This window comes from Narcine bancroftii, chromosome 3 (assembly GCF_036971445.1).
Source record: "Narcine bancroftii isolate sNarBan1 chromosome 3, sNarBan1.hap1, whole genome shotgun sequence".
Lineage (NCBI taxonomy): Eukaryota > Metazoa > Chordata > Chondrichthyes > Torpediniformes > Narcinidae > Narcine > Narcine bancroftii.
Window position 1 is genome coordinate 170,893,868 of NC_091471.1, and position 25,813 is coordinate 170,919,680.

At 40.3% G+C, this 25,813-nt stretch overlaps 1 long non-coding RNA gene across 1 annotated transcript; it reads right to left on the reverse strand.

Moving 5' to 3' along the window:
- Positions 1-3,067: 3,067 nt before the first annotated feature.
- LOC138756290 (uncharacterized) lies at positions 3,068-20,773 on the reverse strand. Its single transcript, XR_011352953.1, has 3 exons — positions 20,147-20,773; positions 10,689-10,785; positions 3,068-3,128 (listed from the first exon to the last, which is right to left on the reverse strand). It is a non-coding gene; the product is annotated as an uncharacterized lncRNA (long non-coding RNA).
- Between the last annotated feature and the right edge of the window lie 5,040 nt (positions 20,774-25,813).

Below are 25,813 nucleotides of genomic sequence, written 5' to 3' on the forward strand. Positions count from 1 at the left end.
TTTGGCCTGGAAGTCAGCCTGAAGAAAACGGAGGTCCTCCATCAGCCAGCTCCCCACCATGACTACCAGCCCCCCTACATCTCCATCGGGCACACAAAACTCAAAACGGTCAACCAGTTTACCTATCTTGGCTGCACCATTTCATCAGATGCAAGGATCGACAACAAGATAGACAACACTCACCAAGGCAAATAGCGCCTTTGGAAGACTACACAAAAGAGTCTGGAAAAACAACCAACAGAAAAACCTCAAAGATAAGCGTATACAGAGCTGTTGTCATACCCACACTCCTGTTCGGCTCCGAATCATGGGTCCTCTACCGGCATCACCTACGGCTCCTAGAACGCTTCCACCAGCGTTGTCTCCGCTCCATCCTCAACATTCATTGGAGTGACTTCATCCCTAACGTCGAAGTACTCGAGATGGCACAGGCCAACAGCATCGAGTCCACGCTGCTGAAGATCCAGCTGCGCTGGGTGGGTCACGTCTCCAGAATGGAGGACCATCGCCTTCCCAAGATCGTGTTATATGGCGAGCTCTCCACTGACCACCATGACAGAGGTGCACCAAAGAAGAGGTACAAGGACTGCCTAAAGAAATCTCTTAGTGCCTGCCACATTGAACACCGCCAGTGGGCTGATATCGCCTCAAACCGTACATCTTGGCGCCTCACAGTTCAGCGGGCAGCAACCTCCTTTGAAGAAGACCGCAGAGCCCACCTCACTGACAAAAGACAAAGGAGGAAAAACCCAACACCCAACCCCAACCAACCAATTTTCCCCTGCAACCGTGTCTGCCTGTCCCGCATCGGACTTGTCAGCCACAAACGAGCCTGCAGCTGACGTGGACATTTACCCCCTCCATAAATCTTCGTCCACGAAGCCAAGCCAAAGAAGGGTTGGGTGATGTATCTTACTGTTTTATTCTTGTTTTACAGCCTCATAATGGCTTTGATTTTCATTGGGCACATAGGTCTTAATGTTGAAAAATTAGACTCCAAATATAAACAAAACTTGTGCCTGCACATATGAAGCAATTGAACATATGTACTCAAACATTGTGAAGCCAAATGTCCTAAATATTATGGTGCCCTGAAATTAAGGGAGTATGTATAAAAAGTGCTGTAATTTTTACATGGTCAAACCAAAAGGTGTACGAATAACCTTGAATAAAATCTGGAATGTGCACTTTAATTACATCTGAATTATTTTGGCCCACAAGTCTGTGCCATCCAATTTACATCCAATTAGTCCAAACACCCAGTGCATTTCAAATAGTGGGGAAACTAGAGCCCCCAGGGAAGATCCACACAGATACAGAGAGCACGTACAAACTCCTTTCAAACACTGGATTCAATCCCAGTGCCAATCACTGGCTCTGAAAAGGTATTGAGCTAATCATTACACCAACCTTGCCACCCAAATTAAAGGAGTCTTTGTCCCAAACATTATGGAGAGCACTGAATATTGTTTAATTCCTGTCTGCTATAATAATCCTCTCCTTTGGTACATAAAACCTTACAGTATTCATGTTAACGATCTTGGGAAGGCGATGGTCCTCCATTCTGGAGACGTGACCCATCCAGCGCAGCTGGATCTTCAGCAGCGTGGACTCGATGCTGTCGACCTCTGCCATCTCGAGTACCTCGACGTTAGGGGTGTGAGCGCTCCAATGGATGTTGAGGATGGAGCGGAGACAACGCTGGTGGAAGCGTTCTAGGAGCCGTAGGTGGTGCCGGTAGAGGACCCAAGATCGTATTATATGGCGAGCTCTCCACTGGCCACCGTGACAGAGGTGCACCAAAGAAAAGGTACAAGGACTGTCTAAAGAAATCTCTTGGTGCCTGCCACATTGACCACCGCCAGTGGGCTGATAACGCCTCAAACCGTGCATCTTGGCGCCTCACAGTTTGGCGGGCAGCAGCCTCCTTTGAAGAAGACCGCAGAGCCCACCTCACTGACAAAAGGCAAAGGAGGAAAAACCCAACACCCAACCCCAACCAACCAATTTTCCCTTGCAACCGCTGCAATCGTGTCTGCCTGTCCCGCATCGGACTGGTCAGCCACAAACGAGCCTGCAGCTGACGTGGACTTTTTACCCCCTCCATAAATCTTCGTCCGCGAAGCCAAGCCAAAGATTCATGTTAAACCTGATTTCATGCGATATAAATTATTTCAATTTCCGTAACTTTAGTTTTCAAGTTCAAATTTATTATCAGACTGTACACATACAAAAATTCAAAACAGTTCAGTTAAGCAAAGGTTCATGCTATTATCACATAATAATCCATAAAAAATAATATATTGTCCATGATATATTTCAACTTTGTATAACCAGACAACAGTCCTTCTCAGGACCATAGTACACACTCATACATATATAATACAGTACATAATAATGGTATATATACACACATCAAGTTATACAAATGTGTATAAATATTCTGGGATAATTTATTCAATTTGAATAATAAGAGACCCAAGGATACCAGACAAGCTTTCGAGTTTATTTTAAAGTTTAATGTATCGTTTTATTTCTGGGATACTGAAGGAGAAAATAAATGATACTGGATTAACTGAAACTATTCAGCTTGCAAAGAAATTTTTTTTTTGTATTGCCAGGAGAAATAATTCAGTAGTTTAGATTTGATTACCTTGGATAGTCAAATTGAAAACTGTCAAGGTGATGTTGTGCAGGCAGCTCTGGCATTAACAAATTTCATTCCTTTCAGTTTAATACTTGAATTGCTAAATTCTTTTCTCCAGGCATTCAAAAGGCTTGGCTAAATGACCAAACTCTGAAGCTTTTTTTTCCTGACACCAATGGTTTTCTGTTGCATTGCTCTTCACTACAATTGTGTGGGAAATGGATAGTAGAACATAGAACATTACAGCACACAATGTAAACCTACTCCAAAACAATCTACCTCTCCCCCATCTCACACCCATACCCTCGATCCTCATGCCCATCTAAAAGTCAGTCTCCACCACAAACCCCAGTAATACATTCCAGATACCCACCACTGAGTAAAATCCTTACCTCTGACATCTCCCTTAAACTTTCCTCCACTCACCTTTAACCCTCTGGTATCTGCTATCGTCATCCCAGGAAAAAGGTGCTGACTGTATCTATAGGATGAATTGTACAAGTTCAGTGAGTGTGTACAATGATGTATGGATATACTTACAGGAGGTGGGTATGCATATTTGTGCTTATAAATACAGACATTTGTGCTGCTTGGATTTGTGTATTTGCAATATGCATTCAATTTGTATCATTATCATTTTTATTTGTCCTTGTTTGTACATGTACAATTTATATTTAAACTTCACTGTAGTGAAGGATGGAATGGCCTTGAAGAGCTTACAGAAAAATTGAATTGTACTTTAAAAAAAAATTAGCATCAACTTCTTTAAAATATTTTTCATTGATTTTAAGAACTTATGGAAACAGAAAAAGTACAATTCAATAGTGTGGACAGTTACACAAACTAAATAAGATTCTGCATATCATTCACAAATTTAAAATCATATCAATAATTCATATACAAATTTGTATTTTTTGGGAAAAACAATATTAAAAAGTAATAGAAGAGAAAAACTCAAAACCCTCACCCAACCACATTGCCAGATGTTGTATATGACTGGTATTAAAAGAAAAAAAGGAACATGCAAAAGATATAAAAGTTGGACAATTTAAACTTTGGAGTAAAATTATAACATTGCGAGACACAACTTCTAGAATCTTGAGTATGAATTTAATTAAATAAAAAATCTTTTCCATATTCAAACAGGACATGAAGTCACGCAGCCACTGACCATGAGTAGGCAGGGCAATATCTGGAATCAAATATGGTGGATGAGATTTTTTTTTAGCCTAATGCCTTCTTGTAAAGGTTTGCTATCTATTATTTAGAATAAATTGTCATGTTTAAAACAGGCTTTGCTAGTTAAATTCAAAAATGCTTGGGAACGGGATTTAAATTTGACTATCAGTTGTGGATTGGGACACAATTCTTAAGTTGGTTAATAGCTCTTCATTTTGTGCTCAACATTGACTATTACAATTCAAACTGGTATACAGAGTGCATTTGTCCAAGATAAAAATCTCACTTTTATTCCCATACAACTTTCTGGTGCGACAGGTGTAAGAGTGGAGGAGCATCATTAATTCATATGTTCTGGACTTGTCCTAGTCTAGAAAAATAGTGGAGAGAGGTTTAACCATACTTTATCAAAAATTTTCATTGTAGATTTAAACACTGAATCCTTTGGTGGCCCCTCTTCAGTTATTCTTCTTTATCTTTGGTTCAAAATCTCCCCATTTCTTTTGCCTCTTTTGGCAAGGTGTGTGATTTTACTTAAATACGTCAACCTCTGACAGGAAATGTTGTGCCAAAATATTCTAGATTCACAGGCACAGTGAATAACAGCACAGAAGGCGACTGACTCTATGCTGGCCTTGACCCCAAATTCAAAACTGCCAAGACTACATTGTGCAGGCTACTCTAGATCAATAAACAAATTTCATTCTTTTCAATTTAATATTTCTTCTTAAACAACTAATTATATGGTCAGCAATTGCTTAGAGAGATGTGGGCTGAATGAAATAAATGAGACTAGCTTGGTTGGCATTCTTAAATCAAGCTGAAGGGCCGGTTTTCAACTCCAGACGGATTCACTTTTGCTCACACCCTCTCCTCCAGGAAAGGAGAATGCTATAGTTCCCCTAGCTCTCATCTTCCACCCTATCAGCCTTTGCTTTCAACAGACCCTTCTCAGCAATTTCCACCATAGAGATTTCACCTTGAGATTTCACCTCTTTCTCCCCCCCCCCCACCCCGCCCCCACCCCCCCCCCCCCTCAGCATTTTGCAGCAACTAGTTCCCTTCATGGTTCACTCTTCCATTCTCACTAACCACTCTCCCTCCTATATGGCACTTTTCCTTGTAATCATGTGTGATGCAACACTTGTCCCTTTGCCTTTTCTCTTCCCACTCTCCGGAGACTATCCGGGTGAAGTGGAGATTCACAATTTTATTTTTATTTTTTTTAAATTCCAGAAGTGGGTGTCCAGGTCCATCTTTCTGCTCTGAATTTCATAATTCCTCCTTTCTTAAACACTCCAACTAGCAGGGAAGGTGGAGGAGCAGCAATGACAGGATTTCTGGGAATGAAGATGCAGGATAGCTTCACCCTAAAGAAGTATTCTAAGGGGGAGTGAGGCAATAGTGGCTGACAATGAAAGTCAAATATAGCAAAAGAGAGGACATGCAGTCTTGCAAAAATTGCTGCAAAGAAACAAAGGGGAGAAAAGATAAAATTGAAAGTAAACTAGCCAGTAACATGAAACAGGATATGAAAAGTTTTTGCAGATATATAAAGAATAAAAGAGAATCAAGAATTGGCATCAGGCACATGGACAGGTTGGGAAAATGAAGCACACAAGGCTGCTAAAGATAGGAGTGTATTATGTTAAGGGAAAGATAGTGTGGATAACTGTTAGAAAGAAAATATTGGGTTTAATGAGGCCTTTTCCAGCTGGCTGCCAGTGACTCATGGTGATCCACAGGGGTCAGTGTTGGGTCCACTACTTTTCACATTGTATACAAATAATTCAGATGGAATTGATGTCTTGGTGGCCAAGTTTGCAGTTGATATGAAGATAGCTGGAAGGGCGGGCAGTTTTGCAGAAGCAGGGAATCAGCTGACGGACTTGGACAGATTGTGAAAAAGGGCAAAGTGGCAGATAGAAATGCAAGATCATGCACTTTTGGAGAAGGAATAAAGGCAGACTCTTTCTAAGTGGAGAGAAACATCAGAAACCAGAGGGCCAAAACTTGAGCAGGATTCCTTCATGGTCAACTTGCAGGTTGAGTTGGTAAATAAAGGCAAAGGCAATGTTCATATTTATTTTGAGAGGACTAGAATATAAAGCAAAAATGTAATGTTGAGCCTTTACAAAGCATTTATCAGACCCTATTTGGAGTATTGGGAGCAGTTTTGGGCCCAATATCCAAGGATAGATGTGCAGGCATTTGATAGGGTCCAAAGTAGAGAAATATTCCAGAGATCAAAGTTAACCTATGAGGAGCACTTAATGCCTCTGGGTATGGAGCTTGGGTGGGGGGCAGGGGGTGGGTGGGCTGGTGGAGAGCTCATTGAAACCTATTGCCTAGACTGGGTGTGAAAATATATTTCCATTATTAAGAGAATCTGAGAGCAAAAGGCACAGCTTCAGAATTAATGAATGTTCCTAGAATTTTCTGTACCCTGAGTGTGGTGAATCCATGGAATTTATTGCCAAAGACTGCTGCCGAGACAGTTGTTGGGTAGGTTTAAAGCTGATTGTTTTGATTAAAATTGATTGGTTCTTGATTAGAAAGGGAGTGAAAGGTTACAGGGAGAAGGCAAGAAAATGAAAGATTACATTAGGCATCATTTGAAAGGCAGAGCAGACTCAGGGGGCTAAATGACCCAATTCTACTCCCATCTTTATCGTCTCACTGCAGACGTTGGGATCTTGTGCAAACCATGAGCTGCTGGAGAATGTCAGCAGATCAGGTAGCAAGCATGGATAGAAATGGTTAGTCAACATTTTGGGGTAGGGCCCCATTTTGAGATTTTCATTTATGTTCCTTTGCTCATGTTCTCAAAATCTCTAAAGTTCTAACATTCACTCATTGACCACATAATCTTGTTTATACCCACAGTCATCTCAGTGTTACCCAATCAGAGATGTCCTCTTCTAACCCTCCCTATAGTTTAACAAGCTTCTTTTCTCTCGATCCCAATTCAGACAATGGGCCTTTGATCTGAAGTGGCCTTTTTTCCCCCCTCAAACCTAGCCTGACCTGTTGACTACTTCTAGAATTTTGTGTCTATATTTTAGATTTCCAGCAGCTGCATTTTAAATTGTTATTAAAGCTCATTGTTTTCAAGAAAATGTCTTCTGTCTTTCACTGGTCTGGTCCAAGTGCAAATCCAATCCATGTAGTTTCAAGTGTAATGTAACATGAAAACAAGTGATTACCCTGCCAATGAAGCCCTGGAAAATTCCCCTCTCGCCTTCTTTATTTGTCCTGCAAATTTCTCCCAATCAGAGCTACCTCGAGAGAGTTTATACCTTTTCTGGATCCAGCTCAGTATTAGAAAGTCTTTTCCAGATTTTAACTGGAAAGCTGGAAAAGATTCTCAGTAATAGCAAGTCATCCTTCATTTTCTTGGCCAGAAGAGAAGGTTTTTTATCCTGCAAACAAAAGTCTACAGGTAGAACTGTGAAGGAATGGAGGGGTATATCTAGAATACAACCACCCTCCCTAAAACAAGTAAAGAGGTTGCATGTAGGGTGGCAGAAGTAGATGGCAGTAGGTTTGAGGGCAGGAGAAGTAGAGTAAGGTTAGTGTGTTTCTCCATGAAACAGACAAGGTTCCATTCCGGTCTCTGAGACTCCAGTACAAAATGCATATAGAACATTACAGCACAGGCCCTTTGGCACACAATGTTATGCTGACCTTTGTAAACCCATTCCACAACCAATCTAATCCCTCCCTCCCTCCTTCACACCCATAACCATCTATTTTTCTGACATCCATGTGACATTTTAATAGTCTTTTACCAGCCTCTACCACCACTGATTGTATTAAATATATTCCCCTTTCTAGCCTGAAGCAGATATAGGGAAATGTGAAAAGTCAGTGTGCCTGGAAATTTGGTTGTATATTGCTGGCAGTTTCAGCCCATTTGATTCATGCCATTTCCAAGAGTAACAATCTCATTAAATCCCAATCTCCTTCCCCATTTCCTTTTACCCTTGAAACTTCTCTCTCTCATCCAACAACTCCACTTTGATTCTTTGGCCACCCACCCACCTATACCAAGAGAATTTACAGTGGTCAATGAACTGACCAGCTCCAAAAAAAGAACTGTTGGAAGACCTCAGCCAATCAAGCAATATCTGTGGAAAGAGAAACCAGTCATCATCTCGGGTCAGGGACATTTCCTTAGAACTAGTCCCTGACCTAAGACAGACGGGTTTTTCTTTCCATGCAAGTATCTTGACTGGCTGAGTTCTTTGAGCATTTCATCTTTTGTTTCAGATTCCAAGCATCTTGAATTTTATTTATTTTCCCAATCTACTAGCACATCTCTGGAATCTGAAAGGAAAGCAGAGCACCCATGACCCACCTGACAGATGAGCCCAAGCTTGGAACAAGAGGACAAAATAGAGAACATACTTTCAGGCCTCAATTGCAACTGAATATTTAAGCAAAATGTTCAGTCCAAACCAATTATATTTTCCCATTATTAACTATTAGCAGAGGAAATTGATTTAAGAATAAATGGAAAGACAGGACAATTTGTTCCTTAAGGACGGAGTTGTTCAGATCTGAAATCCAGGACTTGAAAAGGCAGGTGGAAAAAGATTCAATACTAACTTAGAAAGGAAATATATGTGGGGTTATGAATTGAAAACACAAAGGTGAGACTAATTGGATAATTGTGTCAATGAATCAGAAAAGAGATATCTATATACAATAGCTTTTTTCCCTTTGTTTCATAATCCATGAACACTTCAGCTGCACATTGCAAGAAGTAATTAATTGTGCTGTAAAATTTGTTCAGAAACTGATCGTAGTAACAAATTACAGCCTGCATTGCAAACTGCTGTCACCTCCATTGCTATCACTGTTTCATTTTCTCAGTGAGTCCTAATTTTCACTTCTTACCTTGCCTGTTAAATTGTTGCCATTGTGACCTACAGTGGAGCAGTTGGGCTCCAGGCTAGCAAAATATTAAAAATTACTTAAGAAATCTACATTTGTCACACTGCGTTATTTAAGAATTTTTATTCTTTTTTAAATTAGTACAAATTACAAGGCAGAGATCAGAATCACATTGGAATCTCACTCAGCTCTCTGCAGTGGCGGAACAGACCCTACTACTGCCTCACAGCCCCAAGGAACCTGGTTCGATCCTGACCTCTCGTGATGCCCAAATGGAACTTGCATGGTCTTCCTGTGACAATATGTCTTTCTCCTGGGCAACGCTAACATCTCAAAGACATGATGGTCAGTTAATTGGCTATTGGAAATCATCTCCAGTGTGTCAAGGAAATCAGGGAAAAGACTATGGGCTTAATTGCCTCTTTTTGTGTAATAAAGAAGTGAGAACTCAAAGTTCATATTTGTATACAAACTAGATTTCACTTACTTTTTGTAGGATTAAAACATTACTTAAGAAATACCCAATTTATAGCAGAGAAACTTGTCAAAAGGTCAACTGGTGAAGATTGCTTTAAGGTGGTCGATTGCCAAAATGAAGCCATAGAATTAAATCTGCCTAGTTGAACATGAGAGCAGTCAGTTTTGTGAATTCCTATTACAGAAAGTCTGCAGCAGTGAGTCTGACACTATGGCTGTCACTGAGGAGAGAGTGAGGCTGCAGGGGAGAGGGAGAACACTCCCAGATCAAAGGGAGTATGACGTTCTGGTGTATGATGGCTGGAAAAAAGATAGGGTAGTTTGGGGTGGCAGTGTCTTAGTAGGGCTACATTAAAAGATTGTGGCATATGGAGGCTATCGATATATATTCATACAGCATGACAACAAGCTCTTTGGCTTATCATCTGCTCAGACTACAAGCGTGCAGTACACAGAAGTGCTGGGGAAACTCTATAGGTCATGCAGTTTCCATAGCAAGTAAAATGCAGTTCACTCCTGAAGAAGGGTTCAGGTCTGAAATGTTGGCTGCTTTTTACTTCCTCTGGATGCCCTGCTGAGTTTTTCCAGCACTTTTGTGTATTGCACCTGATCTCAACATCTTATTTACCTCTACCAGCACAGTTGTTTCACACACAAACACGCATGTGTGCAAACTCTCTCATTGCATCAAAGCTGACTTACTTCTACCCAAGTTTAGAGAGTTCTGAGAGAACCTTCTGAACCAGGGTGCAAGATGTGGGGTCTGCAGACTGACACAGGTTGAAGCTCAAGAGTATGACACACAAAGTGGTGGGCTATTTTTAACTCTTTACCCCCCCCCCCCCCCCCCCATTATGGCTTTCTCATGTTTACATTGTAGAGAAGCAAGATGCCCAGTGGCTTCTTTATGCTCTTTCTCCATTTTGAGAAGTCACAAGAAGGGAAGTGACAGCAATGATGAATGAAATATTTCTCATGATTCATGAGACTGACTCCATTCTGGAAAGACAGTTGGAATGGTGGGCCAGTATTCCAGAAGATTGGATGGGTCAGGTTGGATCATTGAGTACAGGAGTTGTGAAGTTATCCAACAGTTGTACAAAACATTGGTGAGGCCTCATTTGGACTATTCTGGGCAGTTCTCATCAACCAGCTTTAGGAAGAGTGTCATTAACCTGGAAAGGGTGTTAGTATCTGAGGATGACATGCTTGCTGTCTTCAGGAGAATGAATCCAAGGAAATCATTCAGGCTAGATGGAGTACCTGGCCAAGTACTTTAAATATGTCAACTTACCAATGTATTCACGGAGATCTTCAATATCTCACTCCAGCATGGCTTGGTACCCAACTATTGCAAACAGGCATCAATCATACTGGTGCCCAAGAAGAGTGCAGTAACCTGCCTTAATAACTATCAATTAGTAGCACCTACATCAATAGTGATGAAGTACTTTGAAAGGCTGGTGCTGAACAGATCAGTTCCTACCTGAGCAGTGACAATGGATACAGTCCAGTTCACCTGTTGTAGCAACAGATCTATGGCAGATTCCATCTTACTGGGCCTACACAAAGCCCTGGAAAACCTGGACGATAAAGATGCTTTTATCAGAATGCTTATTATTGACTACAGTTAGGGATTTAACACCATCTCCTCAAAACTGAACAGCAAACTTATGTCCTCACTATGTAATTGGATCATGGATTCAAAATGATAGAATATTACAGCATAGAAACAGGCCTCTTCAGCCCTTCTAGTCTATGCCAAACCATTTTTTCTGCCTAGTCCCACTGACTTGCACCCAGTCCATAGCCCTCCACACCTATCCCACCCATGTACCTGTCCAAATTCCTCTCACTATCACTAATGCTAAGGACCTGATTGTTGACGTCAAGAAAAGAAAGCCAGAGGGGATACCGAGTACTGGATGGAAAAGGTCCTCACTAATTCTTTGAGCCCTATTGAAGTAATGTTCCCAGTAAGTGTTGTCAATAGGGGAAAGGGAGACCCCAGTGATCTTCTCGGCCATTTTGACTTCTGGTCTGATGCTTTGCAACAACTTCACAATTGTACCCGCCTCTAGAGGTTGTACTGTAGAGAACAGGTAGATGAATGTACATAGAAACATCTCATAACAATAGTGGTCAAGTAATCTATTTAAAGGTCAAGTGTTGGCCTAGGAACACAGGACCATGAAAGCATTTGTACATAGGCAAGCAAATCCTTATTTGTAACATCTCACCTAAATAATGGCACCTCTCACATTGCACCATACCCTTAGCTAAGGACTTAATTTTCAAACCAAGTCCTGCACACAAGTGACTAAAGATTTTGAAACCATCCCTTGTAAACTCATCTGGTAGATTTCAATACATCTACTCAATCTTACAAATGCCAAAACCCAACACAAGGAAACCATGGAAATTTCTCAACATTTAAAGAGCAACTAAAAAGAGACAGTTCTGCTCTGAAGGATTCTCTCCCAATTGATTCCTCTTCACAACCTGTTCCACCACCGAACCTCGTCTCATCATTTTAATACACTCAATTTTTAAATTTATTTGAGCTCATTATTTTTTGGTGAAGGTAAGAAAATTAAAAGTCTAAATATTACGATAGCAGCATTTTAATTTTCCGGGTATGTTGCAAAGTCTTTTCCATTGCCAAAATATTTCTTGGTGACAAACATCAAACCTGTAAGATGAACTGACCTTTCAAATTAACCACAATAGCGGAAAATGATGAGCTGGCCTTTATGCGTAGAAATTTATAGTTTTGATGTGAATGTTAATGAGAGCGATAATGAATACTTGATATCATCCTGCATTTGGCAAGCAACCATGACATTTGTCAGCAGGATGTACTTGTCACAACTTTGCCATGAGCAAAGTAAATGGAGAGGGAGATTGTTTCCCTACTGCTGTGAAGCAAGGGCAAATCAACTTTTCTGAAACAGAAATGAGATTCTCATATAGAGCATTAATGCCCCCTACTGTTTGTAACAGTTTACAGTTGATAATCCATTCCTACCCTAGTCTTTAAAATAAAATAAATTATATCCAGAACTTTTCAAAATGAAAAACACAGGCATTCTCAATTCCTTTACCAATATCAAATTTTGCTCATGCTATGCACTCAAGCCCAAAGGAACCAATAAAAAGTATACCAGCAGCAAAATAAGAGTCTATTTATTGAAGAATCTGACCATTAATATACATTCAGGGAAGAAGTGAATATTTCTAGTTTTGTTTAATTAAGAAAAAAAAAAACAGGTAAAAATATAGGATTCAAAATAATACAATATTTTGTAACTACCCAAAGCATATTTTAAAGAAATTGGGTCCAACAATGTTATTACCTAAAACTAGTGAAATAGAAGTCTCGATTTTTAAATAGATTAAAAAAATTATATCAGCCATGTATATATTATTGGAAAAGGAAACTCAAAAGCAGGGAATTCATAGATCTAGACAGATGGGAGAACTGTTGAGGTACTATGACAAATAATAAATGTTAGATATAGATTGGTTCAATTTTTTTTGCATCAACTATATCTTATCCTACATACATAAAATAGATTGAAGTCAGCTCTTTCAGATCAATGTTTTAGATGTAGCCAAGAGATTAGTACTTTTTTTTTTAAAAAAACATTCTACATGGTTATGTCCAGAATTGAGACCATTTTGGATAGAATTAGGAATTTTTTTTGGAGCATGTCACAGGGTTTAAATTCCCATAGGATCCAATGTTATTTTTACTGGGTAAAACAAGACAGAAATTGAAATTGAATCTGTATCAAGAAGAATTTATAAAAAAATACATTAGCAGTTACAATAAAATGTATAACAGTGACATGGAAATCAGATTCTCATTTAGGTCTGGAAAGATAGCACGTGGAAATTCATAACTGTATGCCTCGAGGATTACATACAACTCAAGAAATAAATAATACTTTTTTGGAAAATTTCATGCCCATAGTTACATATTGTAAGTATAAATTTATAAATGGCCTTCCCTAAACCTTGAAATCTTGTTAACTCCTTGAAATAAATAAATAAAATTGAATAAGGTTAGAATAGAGTGAACGACAACCAGGTTTATTTTTTTCTCTTTATTAATTGTACTCTGGTTTCCTTTTCTATCTATTGGGGTTATTATTTTGCAGAGAGAATGTTGGTGGGTTTATTTTTCTTTGAGGTTTTAAAGCCATGTATAATGGATCAACATGATTACTTTATAAATTTTGTATTTTGACATGAATACATGTATAGAAAATTTAAACTATTGAAAAAAGATTTCATTCAATTGAATCATCTTGGTCTAGATCAGAGGCTCTCAACATTTTTTCTTTCCACTCACATACCACTTTAAGTAATCCCTTTTCCATCGGTACTCTGTGATCAGTAAGGGATTGTTTAAGGTGGTATGCTAGAGGAAAGGGAAGGTTGAGAATTACTGCCTTAGATCCAATTGTTATTGAAATATTCAGCTCAAGAAAAATTGTCATTGGCCCATTTCCTTTGGAGTTATGAAACTGTGAACATAATGAATCAATGAGGTACAATTAAAACAGTGGTTTTCAAACTTTTTCTTTCCACTCACAAACCACCTTAAGCAATCATTTACTAATCAGAGCACCAATGGCATAGGGATTACTTAAAGTGGTATGTGAGTGAAATGAAGGTGGAGAACCACTGGTCTAGGGATATATACAGGTACACTATCCTTTATCCGGACATCTAAAATCAAGAAAGCTCCAAAATCCAGTAAGTGGGGAAAGAGGCAGCAGAGGGGCCAGCGCTTTGGCTTTCAGAAATCCAGAAAAATCCAAAATTCCGAACACACTATTCCCCAAGGTTTCTGGATAAAGTATTAAAATAATAGACTAAACAGTGGCCGCCAATAATGAGCAAAGCTTGCAATATCACCCTTATTGACATTGAAAAGGGTGCAGAATTCTTTGCAGCCATTTATTTTTTCTATTTTCAAATTTATGTTCAATTTTTCTTCTCCTACATGTTAGATATGGTCTAGTGGTCATGTCATAATCTTGCCAATAACATTACACAAACTGGAAGCTGACTTTATTGAGCCATTGCAACCAACCATTTCAGAGATAATTCCTTTGTTCCACAAATCCCAAACAACCTACTCAAAACCAAGTCATATTTCTCTCTTTCCCAATACTGACTGAGCTTCTTTTCACAGACACTGTTTGCTCTGCAAAATGGTTCCAGTATTTTCTGAAATTTGAATTCCTATTTCAAATCTGCATTGAATACATTTGGAATTCCTTTTGACAATTTTGTGGTAGAAATTCAAGAACATAGTTGATCAACAGCCCATTATATTCAAGATCATTTTATTGTTATGTAGTAGAATAGAACATCTAATATTATATGAAATTTTCTTCTCCTTGCTGTAAGGCAGACAGAGTCACCATTGGTGTCACCTGGTGCCCAGTAGAGAATGAGAAAAAGCAAAGGAGAGTCTCTTCAGAGTCATTGAGTTTCCTTGGCTGCAACTCCAGCAGCCTCTGCACAACACACTTCTGTTTGATCCATTGGCAACCCGAGCTCCATATCCAAACCTCTGATGTAATCAGGAAGCCTTCAGTGCATGAGGCCTTTCAAGAGCCCTCCATGCCCTCAAGCAGCTTCTCGAAACTCGCAATACTTGGTTCCCATGAGCCAGTCTTCAGCAGCCCACACCCCATTTCTTCAATTTTGGGTATTTACTACAGTCCTAATGACTGCAGACTTTCTTGCTTCACTGAAAGAATATTCTGCAGTGTTTATCAGACAGACGTAAATGAGCCCAGATACAATCTTTAATATGAAGCTGCTGTCAAATGACAAGCAATTAGGAGAAATATGTTTGCATCATTACTGTGCTTGTTTGCTGGATGCCGACAGTTGTAAACAATGTTCAAGAGCATCCACACCATGCAGGACAAAGATGCAGTGTTTAGGCACAATGGTTCATTCACTACCTAATGCATGGTGGCAGGATTTTGTACCAGAATTTTTTGTCATGAACACATGTCACAAAATTTGTTTTGAGCCAGCATTGCAGGTGAAAAATTGCTACAAATTACATTTTAAAATATAGTGCAGAAGAACAGCAAGGTGGTGTCTGTGGTTCAATATTCACCTGATGGCAAAGGGGAAGAAGCTGGTTTTTTTTTTAATTTTAAAAACTGCTGGATATTTGTCTTCAGCCTCCTGCACCTCCTTCCTCATGGTAGCAGAGTGAAGAGGGCATGGGTTGGGAGTCCTTGAGGATAGAGACTGCCTTCTTGAAACAATGTTTCTCGTAGATGTCCTTCATGGAGTGAAGACTGGTGCACATGATGGTGCTGGCTGAGCTCACAAATCTGCAATTTTTAGAGAAGTGGAAAATCTTGTACAGTGGTGCGAGAAGCAACAACCAGAGACTCAATGTAGACAAGATGAAGGAGATGGTCGTGGACTTCAGGAGGACCAGGAATAACAACCCTCTACTACACACCAACAACTATCAGAGAGAGTGGAGAGCACCAAGTTCCTTAGAGTTGGGGATATAGGGGACACACAATATTTTCTCACTTGTCAGGAAGGCACACCATCGACTGCACTTCCTGAGAAGACTGAAGCAGGCAAGGCTACCGGCCACTATCATGTCAACATTCTACAGGAGCGCAATCAAGAGAATCCTGCTGGCAACATCACACTGTGGTCTGGTTGCTGCAGAGAACTGGATTAGTGGTCAATCCATAGGACCATAAGAGTAGCAGAGAGGATCACTGGAATCTTTCCCCCACCCCCTTTGACATGATCTACTGGGATTGTTGTCTGAAGAGGGTACACAAAATCACTGAGGACCCCTTGGCTGGCTGTGTGTTTTGCATTGAGGACTTGAGAACACTTTCATCGGGTTGTACTATGTGCAATCAGATGACAATAACCATGACTTCTTCCCGACCTGTGCATTGGTACTTCTAGACCAGACAGTGATGCAACCAATCAGAATACACCTGTAGAAATTTGCAAGTCTTTAGTGCCATACCAAATCTCCTCAAACTTCTCACCAAGTATCGGCACTGCAAGCAACCTTCTTGACTGTATCGACAGGCCCCTGGATAGATCTTTGGAGATGTTGACACCCAGGAATTTGAAGTTCTTAACCCGTTCCCACTGCTCACCCCTCAATTAGGACTGGTTTGTGATCTCCTGATTTCCCCCTCCTGACATGCACATTCAGTTCCTGAGTCTTGCTAAAGTTGAGTGCAAGGATGTTGCTGAGGCACCACTCAACCAGCTGATCTATTATCATTTGCTTCCTCATTTCTGTCTGATTCTGCTGATGACTGTGGTGTTTTCAGTAAATTTGCAGAAGGCATTTGAATTGTGCTTAGCCACACAGTCATGGTGTAGAGCGAGTTGAGCAGTGGGCTAATCTGACATCCTTCATTTGTGCCTGTGTCGATTGTCAGTGAGGAGGAGACATTGTTTCCAATTTGTACTGATTGTGGTCTTCCGAGGAGGAAGACCAAGGTCCAGTTGCAGAGGGCCAGCTTTGAAGCTTGCTGATCAGTGTGATGGTGTTGAAAGGGGAGCTATGATCAATGAAAAGCAGTCTGATGTTAGTGTTGCTCTTGTTTTGGTGATCCAGGGCAGAGTGGAGAGCCAATTGGATTGCATCTGCTGTGGAGCTATTGTTGCAGTAGGCCCAGATCTTTATAGGTTCATTCTGGCCATGACCAATCTCTCAAAGTATTTCATCATTTTAGATGCGATTATTACTGGATGATAATCATTAAACGATAGTCTTAGACACATCATCTATGGTACTCATCAGGATTTCTTGGAAAATACCTTCCAACTCCACCATTTATGCCATCCAAAAGGACAGGAGCATCTTAAACTGGCACAACACCACCATCTGGAGGTTGCTCTCCAAACCATGCACCGTCCTGACTTGAAAAAGATATCACTCCACCAGATGGATCCAAGTCTTGGAACCCCTACCTCTGGAATTTGTACACCTCAAGGACTGCAGCAGGTCAAGCCGGTAGCTCACCACTACCTTCTCAAAGAGAATTAGGGATGCACAATTAAATATTGGCTCAGCCTACAAAACCCACATCCCCTGAACGAATAAAAAAATTTGGCAGAGAATGCATGTTAAAGGGACACTGAGGTTTCTAAAAATGTGGATTTTTTTTTATAGCAAAGGCAAAAAAACAAGTCATCAAAACTGACATCATCAGGCATTAGCTGCAAACAAAAGGAAGAACAAAAAAAAACCAGAAAACCCACTGAACTCTCATTAAATTTATCTTTCAACCACATTTTAAATTTAAATTTGGACATACAGCATGGTAACAGGCCATTTCAGCCCACAAGTCTGGGCCATCCAATTTACACCCAATTGACCTAACCCCCAGTAAGTTTTGAAGAATGGGAGGAAACCAGAGTCTCTGGGGAAAACCCATGCAGACACAGGAGAACAAACTCCTTACAAACAGTACGGGATTCAAACCCATGTCCTGATCGCTAGCGCTTTAATAGCATTGCGCCAACCTCTATGCCAATCGTGCCTCATGTGCTTCAAAATGACAGCCAACTGCTGATCAACACTTTTGCACATATTTAGTGCCAAAAGATATGGATGAAGTTTTCCCCAAATAGAAGAAAAATGAGCTATCATCTTAATTGGAGTCTATTTATACCAAAATGTCAAAGGGAGGACACTTGCTGTCACATTACAGGAGAGCATCTATTCACCTTTGCTTGAAAGTTGCTCAGCAACATAGTATCTTTGATAATTTTTCTATGGTGTCATAGAGACTTCAGAAACTATGATTGCAGTTCAAAGCTTTGATTTCCCTGTAGCCATAATAGGCCAGAACATTACCGCACAGTACAGGCCAGACATTTCAGCCCACAAGGTTGTGCTGGCGCATGTAAACCTACTCCACAACAATCTAATCCTTTCCTACTTCACACCCAAAACACTTTTTCTTACATCTGTGTGCTTATCTAAAACTCTTTTGAATGACCCTATTATTCCAGCTTCCATAACTACCCCAGCAAAGCATTTCAGGCACCCATGACTCAGTGTAAAAAAAAAACGTATCTGACTTCTCCCTTAAACTTTCCTCCACTCTCCTTGACAGATGTCCTCTGGTATCTGCTATTGTAAAAGGTACTGACGGTCGACCTTATAATCCTAGATACATCTATAAAGTTCATTCTCATCTTTTATTGCTCCAAAGAGAAAAACCCAAGCTCTGTCAACCTTGTTTCTTCAGACACAAGGCAAGTCACTTTGGTCTATTCAATAATATTTTAAAGTACATATAGCACCCTGATAAAGTACAGAAGGTCCACAAAATCTACCACATACTCTAGATCAGCCATTCCCAATAGGGGGCGTATTGCTTCCTGGGGGCCCCTGCACATTTAAGCCAAAGTGGTATATCACGAAAGTCTGCAGGCACTGTGGTTGAAGTAAAAACAATACAGGAGAAACCAGCAGGTCAAACAGTGTACTTCATCAGGACTCAAGCCTGAAACATTAGTTATGTATCTTTATCTTTGCTCTATAAAGTACATTGTTTGACCTGCTGAGTTTCTCCAGCATCATGTTTTTTCTTTTAAGTAAAAACTTTGTTTTCTTTTCACCTCGCGTAACATCAATATTTTTATGCTTTTTATGTATTTGGTAGAAGGAAGTACAGAAGCTTGACAGATGTGACATTATATAGATATGATTTTGGGAGATAAATTGGAGCAAGTTTTTTTTAGTGTAGGTCACATACAAACACTTTAAAACAGATCTTATTTGAAATACTGGAGCTCTGCTCATGCTAGACATGTTGGCCCCAAAGCCTTTGCAAATGCTTTGGAGAGTGACCAAGAGGCTTCACAAATGGAATGTTGCGCGGGCACGCCCGCGCAGATCAGTTCTACAGTCAGCGGCAGCAAATGGGACTGGTACAGGACAAGCTGGCAAGCTTGTGAAAAACCCCATTTGGAAGACAGGTTGTGAGTGCTTCGTTCAGCCTGGTCAAAGCCCTTGCAAGAGGAGAGGATTGGCTGTCTAATGTTTCATTTGAAATAAGGGAAACAAAAAGGAACTCTGTGGTGACCTGAAAGAAAGAGGTCATCACCTGGAGAACCCTGAGGGGGTAAGTTTCTTTGGCAAGATACTGAAGTAGCTGATTAAAAGGGAATCAGTTATGGGTGTCCAGTGAACAACAAATCTCTCTGAAAACAGACAAGAACCTTCCTGAGTAGTAATCATTTACCTTTCAAGCACCAAAGCCTGGTGAACTTTTATAAATGTTAAATTCTGTGCACAGTACAAGAATTGCCTGCAACCAGTGAACTTGGAGGAATGAGAAGTGAGTTTGGACTGCAAATCAAAGAACATTTCTGAACTTACACACACATTACATTCACGTTATATACACTTGAGCTTAGAGTTAGAAGGGGGTTAAGTTAGATTAGTTAAGTCAATAGTGACAAGTTAAAGTGTGATTCTGTTTGCATGTTTAAAGATAATTAAAAGTGACTTTTATTTAAGTAACCATTTGTCTTGGTGAATATCTATTGCTGCTGGGTTTTGAGGTCCTCTGGGCTCATAACACAACCAAAATTTGATTGCTTTACAGGGAAGGGACCCAATAAACTGAGCCAAATTCTAAGGTGGCCATAGCCAAAAAAGTTGAATACTGGAAGATTATGACAAAGTCCCTTTGCCACTTTTTACTTCCATGTTCATATCTCCTGGACTTAGCAAAACCACAGAGAAATATCCAGTACCAGTAAGAGGGAAAAGGTTATAAAATTCCTCTCCAATTGTTATCCATGATACAAATGGACTGGGACTATCTAACCAACAGATCACTAAAGTCACAGAGCATTAAAGCATAGAAATCTACTCATCCATCTACTTACCTGAGTGAGTCTCATTTGCTGCATTTGATCTTCACCACCCTGTCAACACTTTCAGGGAATTATATACCTATACAGGGTACCATTAGAATTCTCTGTTCTACAATATTCTCCACACTGTTACTGTACATGTCCCGTCTTGGTTTAACTTTTAAAAATATAGCTTCTTACCCTTAACTAAATCAAACACTATCTGCCATTTCTCACCCGAATATCCCAGTTCACCCAAGTCTCAATGTGGGCTAAGATAATCTTCTTTCCTATCCAGCACAGTATTGTTGATCAGAGAGTTACAGGTTCAACTATATATTTTCAGTAGAGCAGGTATTCTGGAAAGAGATTCAGAGGTTTTTAAGCTAATGAAATTGAGTGAATGAATGGAGGAATGAACAGAGAGATAGCTCTTGGTCAATGCTGGAGGAGAGAGGGCAGTTTAACTATAAAGAAATTAGGTGGAATTAAATTCTTTGGTGAACAAAATTGTTGAGGGAGAAAATATTTGAAGAAGCAAAGATGTCAGGGTACAAGGTAGGACTTGGGTTCATTTTACTTTAACGTTACACTGTGTGGTCACAGGATTAAAGGATTGGACGACACATTGGATTAAAGGATTGGATGACCTACTTTCTATGGTGTGAATCACATTTCTTTGGCTGTGATAGGATGCAGGAATCACAAGAACTGCCACGGTAACACATTGGTGTGAGTAACTCTGTTACCATGGTTGCATTTATGTACAGTAATGCAAGTTTACATTATGAAGTGTCAATCCAGAGGTCTGGTCAAACAGTTGTGAGAAGGAAAATTCAAATCCCACAATAACACATCGATTTTGAAGTTCAATCACAGAACATTATTTCTAAGTCACAGCATGCTCCAAATTTCTTTGTCCTTGGATCAATATTATGGAATTCCCTCCTTAATGCATGTTAAAAGAAAAAGCCAAACATCTCAGTATAGAAGATCAAACTTGCCAATGTCTTTCAAACCCTGATGAAAACTTAGCATTTGATAGAGAAACTTGCTTGATTTTCAACAGTTTTCTAATTGGTTGGTTGGTGAAATTGTCATGGTACCCTTTGATTCAATATGGAATTTGATTGCAATATTAGTGTCAGTCTTCTCACGTAAACAGAAAAAGTCTCAGCATCTTGTGTGGAAGAGCAAGAGAATTCTTCCCATTACAGCACTGTACAGGCCCTTCAGCCCTCCATGTGGTGCCAAACCATACAAAAGTGCTAAACCCACCCCATCTATAACTTTCTACTTGATTTCATCCATGTGCACATCTAATAGTCTTTTAAAGCCTCTACCACCACTCCTGCCAAGGGGTTCCAGGCCTCAACAAATGTTTTAAAAACTTACCCCGATGTCTCCCCTATACTTCCCTCCCTTAATCTTATACTTATGTCCTCTAGTGGTGGTTATTCCTACCCTAGGAAGCAGGTATTGGCTGTCCAACCTCAATATGCCTCTCATAATTTTGTAGGCCTCATTTAAGTCCCCTCCTTCTACTCTCCAAAGAGAAAAGTCCCATCTTTGCTAACCTTGCCTCACAAGACAGGTCCTCCAATCCAGGCAACATCCTGCTAAATCTCCTCTGCACCTTTTCCATAGTCTCCATATCCTTTTTATAATGAAGCAATCAGAACTGGATACAATACTCCAAAAATGGTCTAACAAGAGACTTTATAAAGCTGCAACATGACTTCTCTACTCTTATACACAATCCCCCTATTAATGAAGCCCAGAATCCCATGGACTATCAACCTGAACAATTACCTTGAGGGATACATGCACATGAACCCCAAGATCCCACTGTTCATCCATGCTCTTAATTAACCGACCATCAAGCCTGTACTCAGCTTTTCAATTTGTCCTGCCAAAGTGCATCATTTCACACATGTCCAGATTGAATTCCATTTGCCATTTTTCTACATCCTGTCTGTCTTCTTGCAACCTCTGACAACCTTCAGCGCCATCTACAATTCCTCCAAACTTCATGACATCTGCAAACTTACTCACCCAACCTTCTGTATCATCATCCAGATCATTTATAAATATCACAAAAATCAAAGGACCAAGCACTGATCCCTGTGGCACTCCACTAGTCACTGCCTTCCATGCAGATTATCTCCCTTTCACCACCACTCTATCTTCTTCCTGTAAGCCAATTTTTTATCCAGACAGCCAAGGTTCTACTGACCCTATGACTCTTGACCTTCCAGATGAGTCTCTCATGGGGAACCTAATCAAATGCATTACTGAAATCCATATAGACCACATCTAGTGCCCTACCCTCAATTTATTTTGTCACTTCCTCAAAGAACTCAATTAGGCACAACCTTCTCTTTATGCTGACTATTCTTGAAGAAATTATACCTCTCCAAATGCTGGTAGATCCTATCCTTAAGAATCCTTTCCAATAGTTTACACATCACTGACATGAGAGACACAATACCCAGGCTTCTCCTTATTAACTTTTTAAAAAAAATAACAAAGGGACTACATTTGCCATTTTCCAATCCTACGGCACCTCCCTCATAGTCAAGGAGGATTCAAAGGCCATAGCTAATGCTCCCATAATTTCTTCTTACTTCCCACAGAAAACTAGGGTATATTTCATCTGGTCCCAAGGAATAATCAAACAATGTTATTTAGAAGATCCAACACTTCCTCTTCCATAATCACCACACTGTCCAGCACGTAGTGCTGCTCTATCCTGATCAAGGTCCTTTTCTCTTGTAAATACTGATGCAAAGTATTCATTCAGGAGCTCCCCCACATCCTCTGCTTCTAGGCAGATGTTGCCTCTTATCTTTTAGTGGTCCTACCTTCACTTTCATCATTTAAAAAAAAACAGAACATCTTGGGGTTATCCTTAATCCTATCTGCCAAGGCCTTTTCATACACCCCACCCCTAGAGCTAATTTCCTTAAGCTCCTTCCTGGCTTCTATACATTTCTCATGATCCCGATCGGTTCCCTGCTTTCTATATCCAACAAAGGCTTGCTTGTTCCTCTCTACAAGTCACCTTTCCTGTTTCATCATCCACGGTTCCCTTTTCCTACCTTTTTTCCTTGTGTGAGTGGGACAAACTGGTCCTCGACCCAGCTCAATTGGTCCCTTAACTTCCTCCACATTATTTCTGTGCTCTCCCCCTTGAGCATCTCTTTCCCTAGTTCCTGCCTAACCATTTCATAATTAGCTCTTCCCAGTTAATCACTCTCCTATTTAGCCTGAATGTCTTTTTCCAGAGCTATACTGAAGCTATTGTGATCACTTTCACCGAAGTGCTCTCCCACCAAGAGTTCTACCACTTGACTCAGTTCATTACTCAGCACCAGATCTAGTATGGCCTCTCTTCTCATCAGCCTGTCCACATACTGTGTCAAGAATCCTTCTTGAGCACACCTAACAAATTCAGCACCATCTATCCTTTTTACAGTCTGGAGGTCCCTGTCAATATTAGGGAAGTTTAAAAAAAAAACACCCATGATTACAATCCTGTATTCCCTGTTCCATTCTAAAAATCTGTCTGCTTATCTGTTCCTCAGTGTCTGCGAGATTATTTGGAGACCTATAGACTACTCCTAGCACAGTGATTGCTCCCTTTCGATTTCTGATTTCCACCCATACTGACTCGGTGTACTTACCTTCCTCAGTGTCCTCCTTCTGTACAGTTGTGATTCTATCCTAAAGTAACAATGCCATTTTCCCCCTCCCTTTTTTTAAAAAAAAGAAAAACAGGTATACCCTGGTACTTGCGTCATCCAATCCTGTCCTTCCTCCAGCCAGATTTCAGTAATGGCTACAACATCATATTTCCATGTACTGATTCAGGATCTGAGTTCATCTGGTTTATTCCTTATACTTCTAGCAATGAAATAGAGACATTTCAACCTCTCTAAATTATTGCATTTAAGATTTTTCCCCTTCAAGTCTTTCCTCAACATAGGACTCGTAGCATTTTGTCCTACTACCCTTGTGTCCGCATTCACGGTCTGATTCTCATTCTCCGCCACACTAGTTTAAACCCTCCCCAACAGCTCTAGCAAAGCCTCCTGCCAGGATATTTGTCCCCTTCCAGTTCAGGGGCAGCCTTTTTTTTTTTTGAAAATAGAGGTCTGACCTTCCCCAGAAGCAATCCTAATGATCTAGAAACTGAGGCTCTGCCCCAACTCTTTAGCCATCACCCATAACTTTCTATTAGTACCCTGTCTAGCACATGGCACAAGCTGATTTCCTGAGATTACTACCCTTGAGGTCCTGCCTTTTAACTTCCTACCTAACTCCATAAATTCCCTCAAGGACCTCATCTCTACTCCTTTCTAGGTTATTGGTACCCACATAGACCACAACATCTGGCTGTTTCCCTTTCCCTTCCAGAATACTGTGGAGTCAATCCAAGACATCCTTGACACCTGGGAGGCAACAAACTAACCAGGAGTCTTGATATATTCCAACAAACTACATGTCTGCCCTCTTAACCAACTAGTTCCCTATTGCCAAGGTTTTCTTCTTCTCAGCCCTTCCCTTCTGAGCCAAGGTGCCAGCATCTGTGCTCAAAACTTGATTGCCTTGACTTGTCCCTGGCAAATCCTCCCCACCAAAAGTCTCCAAAACAGTATACCTATTGTCAGTGGGAGCATCAACAGGGGTACTCTGCCTTCATTTTTCCTCCCCTGACAGTCACTCAGCTCTCTGTACTGTCTATTTGAGCTGACTACCTCCCTGTAACTCTTCTCAATAATTGCCTCAGCCTTCTTAATAACCCACAGTTCATTCAGCTCCAGTTGCCAAACTCAATCAGTAAGTAGCTGGAACTGAGAGCACTTTCTGCAGGTGTGATTGTCTAGGACAAGTATACCTTCCCAGATCTCCCAGAGCTGAAACAATCGATAGCCCTAGCTGACTCCATTAATTATGAATGAAAACTCCCTTGATTAGACTTACTTTCTTGGATTCAAGCAGCAGCTCCTCAGTCACTGTTCAACAAAGGCACAATTTTAGGGCAACTTTAATAACCCACTCTGTTACTGGCTACTCCCAGGCCTGTTCTCCTTTAAGTAATACTGTCCATGTACACAACTACTGTGCAACTCTAGACAATTGTCTCAATTCCTCACACCTGAAGCCAATGATCCAATCACTGCCTCAACACTTACCACTAATAAATCACTTAAATATTTAACCCGAAATGGTAAACCAGCTGAAAAACAAAGTAAGATGTCCTGCCATTTTTAAATCTGCCTAATTATCCTGGCTAATGTTGATCTCACAACCAATAGAATAAATCCCCTACATCAATGTATCTCAACCTGTGATCTATGGACCACAAGTAGTCTGTGGGTTTACTATAGGTGGCCTGTGGCCATATGGCAGAGATAACTACTACTGAAAATAATAAACAAGTTGCATGTAAATTTGACAATCAATTAAAAAAAATCTCAAAATAGATTTCTAAACAAAAATCTTGTTAATGGGGTGGTCTGAAAAAGGGCTCGAGTTCACTGCCCCCTCCTCCCCCCAATCTCCCCCTTATGGAAGTCAACGGTTTCATTGATCTATGGTCTGCAGTAAGTAAAAGAATATCTAAGCTGGTTGATGAGTGAAAAGCGGTTGAGAACCACTGTCCATAATGGATCATTATTGAATGGTGGGACTTAG